Genomic DNA, 12,523 nt, shown 5'->3' on the forward strand with positions numbered 1-12,523 from the left:
GATGAATATATAAACTATATTTTGTATACACAGATCATGAAATGTCATCCAGCTTTAATAAGATGGAAATTCTAACATGTTGTACAATACAGAAGAACTTTGAGGGCACTGGAGTAAGGGAGGTAAGTCAGTCACAAAATGACCAACACAGCATGATTCCACTTACATGAAATACCTACAGAAGTCAAATTCATAGGGATGGAAAGTAGAATGGTACTGTCCAGTGCTGGAGGGTGGGGAAAATGGAATAATGCGTACAGAATTTCCATTTGAGAAGGCAAAAAAATTATGGAAATGGATGGGATGATGACTGTTATTGGACTTAATATCCCTAAACTATACCTATAAAAATAGTTGACATGGTGAGTTTAATGTTATGTGTATTTTTGAATGATTTAAAAAGAGAGAAAAAAGTAAATTGGGAACGAGTGGGTATGTGGAGGAGTGAATGGCAGAGATGCTAACATACTTCTGTTTCCTATTAGAAAAGACCATACCTGAGTGTATAGAATGAGACAATTTATTGAATCTACTTGTGAAGGGTAGAAGACTTCAGAGTTGGGGAAAGTAAGCATTGCTCAATGTCTTGTAAATACCTAGTCTTAAGACTAACAATAGGTGAATGGGCTCTACAAGTAATCAAATTTGTTTATTGACTGAATTGTTTGATATTTTCAAATGTCTGTTACATGCAGTATTAATCAGAGAAATAGGACCAATAAGCTATATGCAGATATAGCTATATAAGAAGATATTTAGAGGAATTGACTTACATGATTTGGAGGCCAACAGGTCCCACAATATGCTGCCTGTAAGCTGGAGAACCAGGAAGCCCTACAGTGGAAAGGGCCAAGAATTCAGCCTGAGACCAAAGGCATGGAGAAAAGGGGCACTGAATTTGTAAACCCCACCCTCAAATGATTAAATGATGCCTGCCCACATTGGGAGGGCAATTTTCTTGACTCAGTCTATTAACTCAAACGCTAGTCTCTTCTGGAAATATCTTCAAAGACAAATTCAAAAGTAACGTTTTACCAGCTATTTGGGTATCACTTAATCTAGCCAAACTGACACTTAAATTTAGCCATCACACATACATAACACATACACACATACAGAAATTACATGTGTGCTGCTCCTAGCATGTATATTAGTCCATTTTTCGTTACTATAAGAAAACACTTGAGGTAGGCTAACATTATAAAGAGATTTATTTCACTCAAATAAATCTGGTATTTCTAATCTATGATCCAGTGGACCCCCATTATCTTAGTGAGTATCTAACATCAGGTGGCTGTGGGAGGAAAAGATTGTATTCTAAATAAGAAGCCAAAGCAAAGGTGTACAGGCTTACTTATAACAGATTTTTTGCAGAAACTAATTCATGGTCCCACAAGAAACAATCTTAATCCCTTTCAGGAGCAGTACCCCCAGTGACCTGAGGACTTCCTCAGTGCCCTTTTTTCACAAAAATCTCCCTGCCTCTCCCATTACCACACTGAGGAACATGTCTTTAACATATGAACCCATAGGAGACAAGTCACAGCCAAATCATAGCAGCTTGTGTAACCCAATAATCAACTTAGAGCTGGAATTTGTGCTCAGAAGGCCACTGGCTCATTTAGCCTGGTCCTTGGGGATTCCCTCCTGAAGGCACTCAGGTAGGCCATGTGGAGTGTAGGGGTCAGTCAATTTAAATGCAGCACTAACAGCAGCCAAATGAGTTCAGCTCACAGGGCTTTGGCTTCAGAATTCTCTTCCACCTCATGTCTAGTGGTCTCCTGAAGGACATGTACCAACCTATGATTTGGGTGTCAGAATTTAGCCAATTTAGCCCTTCAGCTTTGGCTCCAGTCTCATAATTTGGAAAGCCAAATAGCTCAATGCCTTACGGCAGTGTGTGATCAATGAACATGATACGGCATGAGTTGCCCTCATATCTTAAAAATGTATCAACATCAAAAATTGAAATAGGATCCTGTCATTTGGACATGTTGTTATTGTCATAATATACACTTCAAAATATGGGTTAGAATGTTAGATGCAGGTTTAAAGGCAGCTTAAAATCTCCCTGTATGCATTAGTTTCTGACATTCTGTCAGTTGAAATATAAATATGTGTTCAGGAATTTTAGAGTAAAATGCTATGATAATTAGTGTTGATTGTGAACCCTTCATTTTCTATGTAAAAATAATTGAAGATTTCTCAAATAATACAAAGAGAACTTTCTGGTTGGTGGGATTGCCTTGGTGAAATTTGTTACCACCACTGACTAAATTGTCAAGCCCAGAAGTTAAAGAGGAACTAAGCCTTTATTTCAGTCATCACTGTAAGAAAATACAGCAAGTTTAACATCTTGTCCGCCATGTGGGTTGACCAGTTATCTACACTGGCACCGATCAAAAAGACCTTGTTCCTCCACTTGCTTCAGTTGAGCATAAACATCTGTTCACATCCCAACGTGCTGCTTAGAGACCACATGTCCAATCACGGAAGCTGAGCAGGCTGCTAGCTCAATGTTCTCCCACCAGTTCCAACTTTTAAATCTTGATCCCTGAAATGTGTAACTTGTACAATTTTTATAGCATTTCAGGTTTTGCTATATCTAAATATTTACTCTATACTAGATTGACTAATTATCCTCATTTGCTTGGGACTGACAGGATTCCCAGGCATTGGATTTGGATGCTAAACTCAGCAAAGTCCTAGGCAAATGAGAATAAGTTAGTCATCCTAGTGATGGTGTCCTATTTAGCTTCAATATTGGATTGAACTTATTATTTGTTTTAGCATTTTTCTGAAAATCTATAGAAGGGAATGTTTGCCACTAAGATTTTCCAGTGTGGAGTAAAATTATCTCTGGTATAATATTAAACTCTTTTCCAGCACAGCTGGCTAGGGACACAAAACCAAAGAAAGTAGGGGGCTGTGCAGTGACCTATCAGACTTGGTATGGAATACCCAAACTCACAATACATTAGGGATTACCCAAAATCAAAGTCCAGGGATAAGCTCTGGTATCCATTTATGGTATCCCCTAATTTCAACTCTTCTTACAATTCTTAATGTTAGCTTAGTATAGAACCAGGAATACACTTAAATTTTTACCTCTGCTCCTGCCTACTACTCCAGTTTTCACTTGCTAAGTCCTATTCCTTAGCAACATCCTCTAAATAAATGACTTTGTTAGTTGAAGACAGGCATTGCTTTGGAGTTTTTAAAAATATAATCCAGATTAAGAAGCCAAATTCCTTACTCTGATTTCTCAGTGTGGAGGAACATGGTGAATCAGATATCAATAGCTGTGTTACTATGCTTGAAATTACTACTTATTTATATGAAAGATTATTTGGTTGAGGTTAACCTTCAGTTTATAGAAACAAATGCAGATTAAATGTCCAATAAAATGACTAGTCTGTATGTAGGGGATTGAAAAAGATTTATCTTTATAAAAAGAGAAATATGGTGATGGTGATGGTGATTAATAGCTACCACTTACCATGACAGTGTTCTTAGTGCTTTACATATATTAATACACTTAATCCTCATGGCAACTTTGTCAGAAAGGTACTGCTAGAAAGAAATTAATACTGTTATAAGTCAGAAAACTAAGACCACAATAATACAACAAGGACCTGGTAGTGGAGTTATAAATTGATACAAGTATACAAGCTCTACTACACACCTATTTTTGACAATGGATAGATTTTTTAATATTTCACTAGCACAATTTTCTAACTGTAATCTTACTCAGTGTTATTTACTAATTATGTACTAATTTTTCTCACCCACTGGATTAGTCCACTTTGTATTACTATTCTCAGATACCTGAGATAACTAACTTATAAGAGAAAAGTTTTGTTTAGCACGCTGCTAGAAGTTCCAACTCAAGATCAGGTGGACTGAATGGCAATGTTGGCGAGTGAATACACTGCTCCCCTCATGGTCAGGAATCAAAGAGAATAAGGAAATGACTGGAATCCCACAATCTTTACTGAGGGAGCATCCACAATGAACTATATAAATACTTCTCGTATGGCCCTACTTCTTGAAGGTTCACCATCCTGCAGTACCTCCCAGACCAGGAACGAATTCTTTTCATATGGACGTTTGGGGGACACTGTCATTCCAAACAAAAATTAAGCATGATCATGCCATAACATTGAAAAGTTGTACTAGATTTGAATCAATATCAATATTCTCTTGAAGGTGAAGAAACATCCAGCTGCTCTTACACAGAGGGGTGAAATCAGGTAGGTGGACCAGAAGAGGAGGCATGAGGCTATTTGTTCAATAACAGTTTTATCTAAAGAATGAAACAAAAACTGATAACATTTTATAACAACTGTGCATACATATTGTCAAAGTGAGTACAAATTTTGCCATCTAGATTTTAGGCCAGAACCTATCCTCAACCATCCACTCATCATTCTAGACCAAAAGATACTTAATAGAAAAGACACGTCTCTTTGATCCCCTGTTTTTTTAAGTTTATTATTCTAAACCACTGTTTCACTGCTTATCTTACACAGTCTCCACTACTTAAAATAGGAGGCTGTTTTCAAGAATGATCTGGACAATAAGTAACCATCAAGATGACTTACCATTATGAATATTAATCATAATCTCCAGACCTCTTCCATTTCACAAAACTCAAAGCTTAAGTCAAAGAGGTATGAGTCAAAGAGCTGTATGAGAACTTGTTTAACATATACAAAGCACTCGCATAGACCCATTCAAGCCTCAGAGTAATGCAAGGAGTTAGGAGTTACCTGTTTCAGTGCATAAGTAAAGGAAGAAATAGAAGTGCAAAGGATCTGTTTCAGAATCATACAGTGTGCTCTGCACACAGTACCTATAATTAGATATGCACCATAAGAAAAAGAGAAGATTCCTTCGGATTTAGGACTTTAGTGAAGAGGATCAAAAGAAATAACCAAAACTCTAGCATAAAGCTTATCTCAAAAATGACAACACACAAGGAAAAGTATTCATTACTATTGCTAATATCTCTTGATCCTCCAAAAGAACATGAAGAAAAATTTTTGGCCCTTGGAAATCTCTATCAGGTCAGGCATGCTTTTGTTCTCACTCAAGTAGGTACATAGATATCATATGTATGTATTTATCTCTATTTATTTACATTCATAAAGATTTGATCTAATACTAAGGTACTGGAGACACATGCATGCAGAATTATATATATAAATAAATGATGCTCACTTTCAGGTCTACTGAAAATTGAGATTACCTTGTGCGTGAAGTGTTCTTTGCACAAATATTAATGCTAACGGCATTGATTGGATGACAGCCATGCACTGTCAAGAGTTATAGTCATATTATTTATTATTTATTAAAGAAAAAAATCCATTTGCTAAAAATGTAGGGGAAAAGCTATCTATTTTTCAATATGCCCAGATAATGATTACTGGAGAGCCTTATTGTGTTGATTGCCTTCCTGTACATAAAAATGCACATTAAAATTGAAAATCCAGGAACAAAGATTTGTTGTCATGTCTATATTTGGAGAGTGATGGTCTATAATTTGGTTGCAAAAGGAAGACAGATGTGGAAACAACCTCACTAATGGAAATGGAAATTCCCCAAACTGACTTATTTTTTTCCCGTTATTGTGTTACAGGTGGAGCAGCTTGTTAGTGCTGCTGGGGTTGGGGCTCTGGGTGCATACATATTTGTAGATTCATCCTTAAGTCAAAGAGGTACTTTAACTCTAATTGGAAATCACCGGGAACCAAACAAAGGTTAAAAAAAACCCAACAGCATTCAGCATGTTTCATTTTGTTTGTATGTGCTTACCATTTTTATTTGCTTGTGTTTAGACTTGGTCAACTTTCTCTTATTGTCTCTGTACCTGAACCAAATTTTTTACCTGAGTAAAATACCAAGTTACAGTGAAGAAAATACTAAGGCACAACATGACATCATTTCATATATTTTATAGAGAGATTTAAATAATATAAATGTATGGAATTGGCTCTCATTATTGGAGGCCAAGTCTCCAAATCTGCTATTGGCCAACTAGAGACCCAGGAAGGCTGATGATGTAAGTTCCAATCCACAAGCTGGTGGGTTTGAGACCCAAACAGAGCCAAAGTTTCAATTAAAGACCAAAGACAGAAAAACACCAACAAACCAGCTCAGCTCTGCCAAGCAGGCAGGCAGAAGGAGGGTTCTCTTATTGCAAAGGGTCAACATTTTTGTTCTGTTCAGGAATACATCTGATTGGATGGGGCTGCCCACATTAGGGAGGCCAGTTTACTTTACTCAGTCTACCAATTCAAATGTTAATCTCATCCAGAAACACAAAAATACCCTCCCAGGTACACCCAGAATAATGTTTGATCTGGCACCCTGGGTGCTCAGTCAAGTTGACATGTAAAGTCAGCTCTCACAGACGTGATTTCATGACTCCTTCCATACTTACAAGAAATCATTTCATTGACAATTCTTCAATTTAAGCTGATAACTTTCAACATAGCCTTCCCAAATACTGTATGTGTGTGTGGGGGTGTCTATATCTGTGTATTATGGTTTATATCTGGACATCCCCCTAAAAGCCTCATGTGGTCATGGGGGAGTGGGTGTTCTGGAGGTGGCTGAATCTAGAGTTTGTGATTGGTTCACTGTCTAGTGCTTGGATTGGGGGTGTGAGTGCTGCACCCTCCCTGGAGCAGGTAACCTGCATGCAGTATAAGGGAGGGAAAGAGGCTTGATCCTCCTTTTGCTCTTGTTTTGGGTATCATCTGTCACCATGAATGGCTGCCCCTCTTCCATGCCACACTTCCTTGGAGTCAAGTGATTATGGACTGAAACCTCTACAAACTATGAGCTAAATAAACCTTCCTCCCTTAATTTGGGTCAGTGGGTATTTTATCTCAGCAATGAGAGAAAAGTAATTAACACAGAATTTGGCACCAGGAGTGGGGTCCTTGCTGACTATCCCCAACCATGTGGTTCAGGAACCTTTGGAAATGGCTTGTGGAAAGAGAATGGAAAGCTCACAGATGCTTGCTGAAAAAGTAAAGCTGAAATGCCTTAGGCTGCTCTGTATGGGAGATTCCGGTCAGAGTTCAGAAGACCAGTAGGCTGATAGAAATCCTGCAGGTAAAGACCAGGCTGGGAAGGTGGGGAGTTCTATTGGGAAGAAGGAATGTATTGCTGTTGGACTCCAGACAATGTTTGTTATGACTTGGCAGAAAGTTTGTCTGCATTTTGCTTTGTGTCCAGAGACTTTGCCTGAGACTGAGATTAAGACAGCAAGCTAATTAATCTGGCAGAAGAAATTTCAAGGCAATTGAATGTTGAGGTGGTGGCATGGCTACTGTTGGGGGTTTTTAGCCAGATCAGTGATAAAAAGCAAGAGCAAATCACCCAGCAGAATAATTTAAAACATTGTGAGCTTGGCCAGGAAGTAAGCTCCAGTAAAGCAGTGGACTGCAAAAATAGAGCAGAGGAGATCTTGATTACTGAAAAGAAACAGAAGAATAGAAAAGGTGACCTGAGGCTATCACAAGAAGGAACAGTACCCCACCTTTGGCAACCTCAAAGTGACCAAAGTGAAAGACTTTGCTTTGAGAAGAAAGGCATGGAACATCATTTCCTAGAGTGACAGCAGCTCTACCATGTGCTGGAATGGTGGCAGCCTACATAATTTATTCCTCAGAACTGGATACAGAGTGCTCAGTGATCCAGGCACTCGAATCCTACAGCCAAGAGAGAGGGAAGGCTGGCTACTGCTCCAGCTGGCAGCAGATCTTGGCATTATTAACATGGCATGGCTTTTAGATGCATGCAGAATGCAAGAGTTGTGGGGTTAAAGCTTCCACCCAGGTTTCAGAAGGCTTGGGAGGCCATGCAGTGTGCCCCTGAGAAGACACTGTATGAATCTGTGAAAAAGAAGCCAAAGGTGCAGTGGAAACCTGCAAAGTTTGGAAAAGTGAGGAACATGGATCATCTAAGGATATCTGCAAGGAAGGAACAAAACTAGCCCAAGAGAGAAGCCATGGAAGCTATAACCACCAGAAGTACCATAGATGTGGAGCCACCCAAGTCATTTGGAGCACATAACTTGCCATAGATTACTTTGGATGCTGCACATAGAACTACAGGACTTAATGTTTGCCTTGCTGGATTTTGGATTTGCTTTGATCCTATTCCTTTGTATCCCACCGTTTGTAAGTTTTGGAATGCAAGTGTTTATCCTGTGCCATTAAATGTTGGAAGTGTATAACTTTCTTTTCATTCATACAGGGGCTTACAGCTAAGAGTTTGCCTTACAGCTCCGAGAAGACTTGGGACTTAGACTTTTCGGCACTGTTGAAACTGTTAAAACTTTGGCACCTCTTAGGGATGGACTAAATGCCTGTTGCATAAAGGGATGTACATGAGTCTTTGTAAAATGCTATGGTTTGGATATCCCCACAAAAGCCTCATGCGGTCATGGGGGGTGTCTTTTCAGAGGCAGTTGAATCTAGAGTTTGTGATTCATTCTACCTAGGGCAGGTAGCCTGCATACGTTATAGGGGAGGAAAAGGCTTGCTCATCCCTTTTGCTCTTGTTGCTTTTGGTATCTTTTGCTGAATGGTTGCCCTCTGCCATGCCACACTGCCTTGGATCCAGCTGATTATAGACTGAAACTCTGCACACTGTAATAAACCTTTCTTCTTTTCATTTAGGGTGTCAGGTATTTTATTTCACCAATGGGAGAAAAGTAACTAACACAGGATTTCATTATTCTTTCCATCTTTAGAAAATTCATTTCATTGACAGTTATTCAATTTAAGCTGATATCTAACTTGCAACATGGCCTTCCCATATAATCTGTGTGTGTGTATATGTGTGTGTGTGTGTGTGTGTGTGTGTGTGTGTGTAGGGGCATCAGAGTCTCCAAAGTAGCTTACATAGCAGGTGGGGAGATTGGATACATGCAACTGAAAAATTAATACAAGGTAGTTTCTTCTATGTTAGGTGAGTATCATAGTTTTATTTTAGAGTGCATTTTAATACTCTAACATATGCTAAACGTCTTTATCAGGTTATGAGCTGTAATCATCACTTGAGTCATTTGAAATTTTTTTAAATTCAATAATAGCTTTCTTATTGAATTTATTTATAAATACAATCGAAGGGCTGTTCAAACATTCAAAGACCTTCAGAAAAGAAAAAAATCTCAAGGCTAGTAACTATTAGAAGTTTTCATATAACCTTCTACATTAATGTATACAAATAAAAATATAGATAAAACTGAATTTCACTACATGCTGTTTTCTGACATTCATCTACATTATATCTATATTATATCAAGATACATAAACACTTGCAGCATACTGTGAATAGTTTTCTTATGTTTAATGTTTTTCAACATTCATACTTTAAAAAGTAAAATAACATCATTAGTTTTATAACAAAAACCACAGGTTTCCAAGATACCTCTCCATACACTTACTATTCAGAGGGAACCATTCCTTAAATTTTTAGATATTTCTCATACATATTGCCATTTTTCTCAGTTGTGATCAAATGATCATTTTATATTTCTTGATTTTGTTTTTAGCTATGACATGTTGATTTCTTACAAGATGGAAAATTTATTATCTCCTCCTCTTCCTTCTCCTTCTTCCTCTGCTTTCCTCTCTCTCTCTTTCCCTCTCTCTCTCACTCTTTCTCTCCCCACAAACACAAAATCTTTCTCCATTTTTGTATTTTAATCTCTCTTCAGCTTCTCCATGTAGTTATATGATTCTTTGCTTCAATCAATGTCTTAGCTACCACTCTTAAAAAAAAGCCTAAGGCAAATTTTAATGCTGTTTATCTAATGGTGTTACCCCCTCAAACACAAGAAGATGCAGAAGAATAAAATAAGGTCAGAATTTTTTTTTTTAAAAAATGACACATACTGAAAAGGACTGAGGAGCTGTAGCCTCAGAAAGAACTGGCCAATCACTTGGCTGTATAGGAAGCCTCCAGAACAGGTAACTAGAGTCACTTAACTTCCTTCAGAACTGTCTTGTCTGGAGGAGGAAGAAAAACTAACTTGTCAGCTCCTTCCCATATCTTGTTTTTTGTGAGTCATCAGTTTGCCCCATGGAGCCTTAAGTATTCCATACTTGTAGGTTTTGTTACTTGGTTCTCTAGCCAACCACCGTGGAGTTTGTGTGGATGTGGGCTGTATCTTTGGGGCTCCTCTGGGAGGAATGTGGGGAAGGCATACTGATGTCCAGTCCTCACCCTAGCAGGGGCTGAGACAGGTGGACGGCCTCGTGGCCAATACTTTCTGCTGAGCAAGGCCCAAAGTTCTGAGGTGTGAAGAGCAGATGTGGCTGACCACGTCTGGATCATACAAATTGGTCTGGTATAATCAATGATGATGTCTATATTTTTAAGACTAAGTAAATAATATTAGTAGTGCTGCTGTATATTGTTCTAAGTTACATTTCCTTGTATAATTTAGCATTTTCTTTATTTTCTTACTTTTACTTGTCATTTATTCTATTGCTAATTAATTTGACAGAATTCTAAATCTCTTCTCTGTTAAAACATATTAGGCTTTCTATTAGACTTCTTTTCTTCCTTGGATACACCACTGTGCAGCATGTTTCCTCTTTCTTTAATCTCAACTTGTGGCTTTCTAGAACTGCTCAGATCTGTTCTTTGGAATCTCTCCTCACTGTGATATTGAAATTGTCCATTGCTTTTTATTTATGGTTATCTGGTTCCTAAATCCAATGTCTTCCACTTTCATAGATGTATTCGCATTTTGTTGGAATAATACCTCCAGTAAGCTGTTAGTCAGCTTTCTGTCATTGTGGAAAAATTCCCAAGAATAACATCTTTCAAAAGGAAAGGTTTACTATGGCTCATAGTCTGCTGGCCCCATTACTGTTAGGCCTGACAAGGTAGAAACATCTCAGTAGGAGGATGTAGCAGGGGAAAGTCACTCACATGACGGCAACCAAGAAGCAGAGAGACAGAAAAGGGGCTAGTGACTAGATACACCCTCCGAAGGCACCCTCTTGGTGACAAACTTCCTCCATCTAGGTCATGTGGCTATGAGCTCATGGACAGATAATCTGTTGGCAAGGTTACACCTTTATGATCCAGTCACCTCTAGGCCCCACTTCTGAGCATTGCTGCCTTGTGGATCAACCGCTTCATACATAAGGCTGTGAGGAACACCTCATAATTCAACTGTAACATGTAGCTCATAAGGAAGGTAACATTTTTGAGGCCTTATATTTCAGAAGATATTATTACTCTTCTCCTCACACTCTATGGATAGTTTAGCTTTGCATATTTTATGTTCCCTCAGAATTCTGAAGGCACTGCTCCATTTTTCACCTTTCAGTTTATTACTGAGACAGTCAATACCATTTTGATTCCTGTACTTCAGAGATATTTTCCTTCAGTATAAACATATTTCATATTCACCATGCTAAACACTCAGCAGACTCCATCCGTCTAAGAACTGATGTCATTCACTTCTGGGAAATTTTATTTCATTCTGTCTTTATTAACTTCTCTTCCATTTCATAATTTCCTCTTCTGAAACTCCTGATAGCTGAATAAGAAACCATTACTCTGATCTTCTAAATTTTTTGATATTTCCCTCTATTTTATATTTCTCTCTTTGGTTCCCCTTTCCTGGAGTTCTTAAACTTTGTCTCCCAGTCCTATATTGAACTCCTTATTTCTGCTACCAATTTTAATTACAAAAGACCCTTCTTTTATGCTCTTCATATTCCTCTTTTTTAAGAATTTCTTTTTCCTCTTCCATCTACTTTTCTTCTCTTCAGCCTCTAAATATCACGGTACTTAGGGCATTTTCCTCTTGTGTGGTCTTATTCATATCCATAGTTTTAAATAACATTCTTTATTCCAGCATTTCATTACATACCATATAAAATAGCCCTCCTTGATCCCTGCCACCTTTCCCACCACTCTCCCTTCATCTTCTGTGTTTTCCTCGTTGTCTTTAGCACTATGGAATCTGATTCTAGTATGGTAGCTATAGTGAGATATAATATAGTGTACATATAAGGTCCACAGGGAAATTATCCTTGTCTGTGTTGTTGAATATAACTCTATTACTTACAAGAGTATTTGTTACCATGCTTCATAAAATTTTTAATGAACAAATGTTTGTCAGAACAGGAAGTCAACTTTTTAAATATGTTCTTTTCTTTTTTTAAAAAGAAAAACTTTTCATGTTTCACATGGATTATTTAAAGATAGATAGAGGTGTTTATCTAATGCCTGAATATGCTTGGGAATTCAAATAACAATAAGAATCTAAAATACAAATTGGTAAAGACAAGCATGATAAAAGCTTGTCTGTTACATGCCTGGCAGCATGTAAACTGACCAGGCAGAGATCTAGCCATATGGGAGAGACTTTAAATGTCAGTATCTGTGCTTGTCTTTATTAGACTAGCCCAATAACCCACAAAGCAATTAACTTTTTTTCTACTAGGAGGTATAAGCAGCGGTTCTCTTCAGTAGTCAG

General features: G+C 37.9%; 1 long non-coding RNA gene across 1 annotated transcript; it reads right to left on the minus strand.

The window, feature by feature from the left end:
• Positions 1-793: 793 nt before the first annotated feature.
• Positions 794-11,044, minus strand: LOC106148343. Its single transcript, XR_001233692.1, has 3 exons — positions 10,963-11,044; positions 3,500-3,570; positions 794-834 (listed from the first exon to the last, which is right to left on the minus strand). It is a non-coding gene; the product is annotated as an uncharacterized LOC106148343 (long non-coding RNA).
• Positions 11,045-12,523: the final 1,479 nt, after the last annotated feature.

This window comes from Chinchilla lanigera, unplaced genomic scaffold, assembly GCF_000276665.1.
Source record: "Chinchilla lanigera isolate Chin_1 unplaced genomic scaffold, ChiLan1.0 scaffold00019, whole genome shotgun sequence".
Classification (NCBI taxonomy): domain Eukaryota; kingdom Metazoa; phylum Chordata; class Mammalia; order Rodentia; family Chinchillidae; genus Chinchilla; species Chinchilla lanigera.